Source organism: Cucurbita maxima, unplaced genomic scaffold (assembly GCF_002738345.1).
Source record: "Cucurbita maxima cultivar Rimu unplaced genomic scaffold, Cmax_1.0 Cma_Scf00057, whole genome shotgun sequence".
In the NCBI taxonomy this organism is placed as follows: Eukaryota; Viridiplantae; Streptophyta; class Magnoliopsida; order Cucurbitales; family Cucurbitaceae; genus Cucurbita; species Cucurbita maxima.
The window spans coordinates 146,835-150,883 of NW_019272073.1; the positions used below are offsets into that span (position 1 = coordinate 146,835).

Sequence of the window (4,049 nt, forward strand, 5' to 3'; positions counted from 1 at the left end):
AGATGCATTCTTGTCCCTATTTATTCATTCACAGTAAACAAGGGGGGAAAGCCAAGCCGCTCCTTCTTCCCTCTCCTCTTTGAGTCGGTAAAGTAGCTGTATGAGAATCAGGGAAAGTTATTCCATTGCCTGAACTCCGGAACAGTAAGAAAAGAGATGAATGATCCTCTAAACTCCGTAACCTATCCTATCAGTCTCATGGCTTCGCTCAATCACCTTTACAGTTACAGTAGGTAAAAGAAGCAAGATTAATGATCCTGAACCTCGGCTTCTTTCGGCTCCCTTCTTTCACTGTAAAGTGGCTTCGCTCCTTCAACAAATTGAACAAGGTCAAAAAAAAGAGAAGAAAGACTCCTTATTCGTTATCCTTCACCTTCAAACACAGTAAACAAGGTCGCTTCGTTCCTCTTTATTTAAAGACTCGGTAAATAGGTTCAGTAGCTCCTCGGGAAAGCCAAAACTCAAGATTCATTATACTTCTTTCACTCGGTAAAGCATATAAAATTCATTCTCTTTGTCTTTTACCTTCTTTCACTTTGTAAAGCATATTCTGTTTCAGTAGCTCTTTTCTTTCTAGGATTTCAGTGAATCCACCAGTTAAGTAGTCATGCATTACGATAGGAACTCCTAATTCTCGAGCAAAGCCCCTTTTCATCATTTCTTCGCATCCGCAGTAGCATTGTAGACATTCATAAACTGCTCTTACCATAATTCATTCTTAGCAGATAATCCCAATTTAGGTTTATTTAATAGTACATCCCAATAGAGGGCGACTATACTTCTTCAATTTCTCTCTTTCAACCTAGATACCATGAGGCGGGCCTTGGAAAGTGTTTGAATATAAGCAGTAGGAATTCGTAAATACTCCAGACGTAGAGAGAGCACATAGAGCCTTGAATCTAATTAACCACAATGGAAGTCAGTTAGTAACAGAACCTTTTTCAAAAGGGTCTAGGGGATAAGCAGCTAGATAAGCAATATATTGATTTTCTTCTCCAGCGGGAACATCCATAGCATCGTCCTTTGTAACGTAACGATCAAGACTGGTAAGCCCATCGATCCACACAGTTGTCCATGTACCAGTAGAAGATTCAGCAGCAGCTACAGCGGCCCCTGCTTCCTCGGGTGGAACTCCTGGTTGAGGAGTAACTCGTAATGCTGCCAAGATATCAGTATCTTTGGTTTCATATGGAGTATAATAAGTCAATTTAGAATCTTTAACACCAGCTTTGAATCCAACATTTGCTTTAGTCTTTGTTTGTCATGAATTAAGAATTCTCGCAACAACAAGGGATAGTAAAGAAAAGAAGAAGAAAATGAAAGAAGAATGAGACTGAAGACGAAACCAAAGATTCTCTCCTCTCTCCTTTACAGTGGTTGAATAAATTCAGGGACAGGAAAGAGACTAAACTCCAGAAGGAAAGACATGAAAGAACAGGAAGGAAAGATGAATTAGAGTTTACTCCGGAACCTCTCCAACAAATGAAATGATGTTTGCTGCGCTACTGAACCGGAAGGGAGGGAAGTCAAGCCAAAACTATCAGCTGAATGAGAGTGAACCTCCTATAAACTATCAGCTTCTATTCTATACGGAACCGGAACCAGATTTCACTCTTGAACAAGGTAAGTCAAGCGACTGGATGATTCGCTCCTCAACCTTCAATCTTTTCCTCTCCTGTAAGAAAGATTAATTCTTTAATTGATCTTGATCCTCTCCCATTTACTCATGAACCTGCCCCTGAAAACCTATATTCCCTTCAGTTATGGTTCGTTATTCTCGGTTATTGTTCACCTCTCCCTTCTTTCCCCGATGGATTCATGAACTGTAAACTAAGACTCCTTATTAATGAGAGAGATTGAACGAGGTAAACTCAATCACTTGTCCCTGATGGAACTTTTTGACTCTCCTGCCTGTAAAGAAGGTAAAGCCGCTAATGTACGTACTACTCTCCCTTCACTATAAAAGATCAATACTCAAGCAAGATGCATTCTCCTTCACCTTCTAGCTTCTCCCTATTAATTCTTTCACTCGGTAAATAGATAGGCTGGATGAGAAAGTGTTGAAAGACTCCTTATTAATTCTTCATTGCCTGAACCGAGAGCTACTTCATCTTCTAGAGAATAATGAAAAAAAAAATCAGATATTCCTTTATAGTCAGGAAAAAAAAGAGACTGATGAAAGCAAGACAAGATTAATTAGACATTACCAAAAGAGAATGAAAGAAAGAGAAGCAAGCGAGTGAACCTCTATTCTCTTCATTCAGCGATTGTGAGTTATGAGAAGGAAGTGATTGTGTGTGAGTTATTCTTTCACAGTAAACTCGGTCAAGCATATTCTTTCTCCTTCACCTATTTATTCTTCCCCTGCATTGGACTGGACTGATTGAACTCGGTCTCGTTGCTTTTGTCCTTTACTTTTTTATGGTCTCATGGCTGAGCTACTGAACGAGGGAAAGACTATTCGTTCTCCTGAACAGGAAGGGAAGTTAATCCTTAACTCCTTTGCCTCTATTCCCTTGCCTTCGAGACAGTATGTAAATCAGGCCTTTTCTAGAGAGTGATTCTAGGCCTTAGTCAAAGAATTTACTAAATACTAGAGTGCTGCTACAGGGAATGCTACCTTGACCCTGCTACTTCTAACGCTCGAACTGTCCTCGCTCCTCTCTCTATCTATTGGTTTCGTTGCTTTATCGAATATTCTTGTCTCATTGCTTTGCTCTTCTTGCCAATTCTTATCAATTCCGATTCTTTCTTGAACAGGGTAAACAGGATTATGTATTCTTCTTTTCCAATATGCCTTCTCTTCCCGGATTGAACTAGGTAAGCTGGATGAGAAGCTGCCACTCTATGCCCTTCTCTTCTCGAATTGAAGGGGTTAGCAGCTTTACAGGAGAGTAAACATTAGCTGCGGAGAGCTACTTACTCTAGAATAGGAAGTCAATCTGAAACTCCTTATACTTTATTACCGTGAGTTATGAGAAGAAAGATGAATGAGCTACTGAACCTCTATTCATGACCTGAACTTGCCAGGAGAGTAACTGAATTCAATTCTATCCTTTCCAGTCGAGTAAATAAAAGGAAAGAGATAGTCAAACCGGAAAGAGAAAGCCTCAACCTTAAACTTGAACCTCGGCTGGCTGAGCTACTGAACCGGAACCAGATTAAACTTAGTCTTGAACAAAGACCGAAAGATTCATTCTTTCTCTTCTCCTTCACCTCTCCAACTGGGTAAAGCAATTCCATTGCCATATACTCTATTCCCTTTACAGTCGAGCTCCGGAACAGGAATGAAATCCAGAATCAGGCAGGAAGTCAAGACTTAACATTCATTCTCCGGAACCTACTTCTTCTTTCACCTAATAAACGGAATGATTCTAATTCCTCTCCTTTACAGTCAGGCTGCTTCGCCCCTGCCCCTCTCCAACAAGGTAAAGTGGCTTCTATTGCCTGATTGAAGAAGTTAGCGGCTTTGAAAGCCGAAATCAAGACAGACAAGATGAGAGAGAGTAGAGTTTACAGTCTTTGAATAAGGTCAACTTCCGGAGCCTCTATTCCATAGAATAAAGAAAGAAGGGAATGGAATTGTGAAACCGACAGACAGGTGAATGTAGATAAAGGATCCTTCTCCTCGTTCTCCTCCTGATTCATTAGACTGGTCCTACTTCTTCTCCTTTACTTACAGTCTCTTCTCTTTGCTTGCTTTTCTTTCCTCTCCCTAGTTTGATGAATGAACTTTAAAAGAAGAAGAAAGACTCATGAGACTTCCCTTCGCTACTGAATGAAACCCTTCCCGGAAGGAGGTAAAGCAATTGCATTGCCTCTCCTCTTCGAGGGGAGCCCGCTCCTTACTCTTTACTCCCTCTCCCTATTGGTCTCTTTGCTGCGCTCGCTCCTTATACGATATTACCTGAACCGGAACAAGGGAGACTCAACTCCTCCTCCTTCTCCTATTTATTCCGGAACAGTAAAGTGGCTGTGCTTCGCTACTCTCTCTTTATTCTTTCAGGCAGGGGAGGCAAAGCATATTGAGTTGAAGTAGCTCTTTCCTT

General features: G+C 40.9%; 1 pseudogene; it reads right to left on the minus strand.

Moving 5' to 3' along the window:
* Positions 1 to 248: 248 nt before the first annotated feature.
* Positions 249 to 1,255, minus strand: LOC111471761 (annotated as a pseudogene).
* Between the last annotated feature and the right edge of the window lie 2,794 nt (positions 1,256 to 4,049).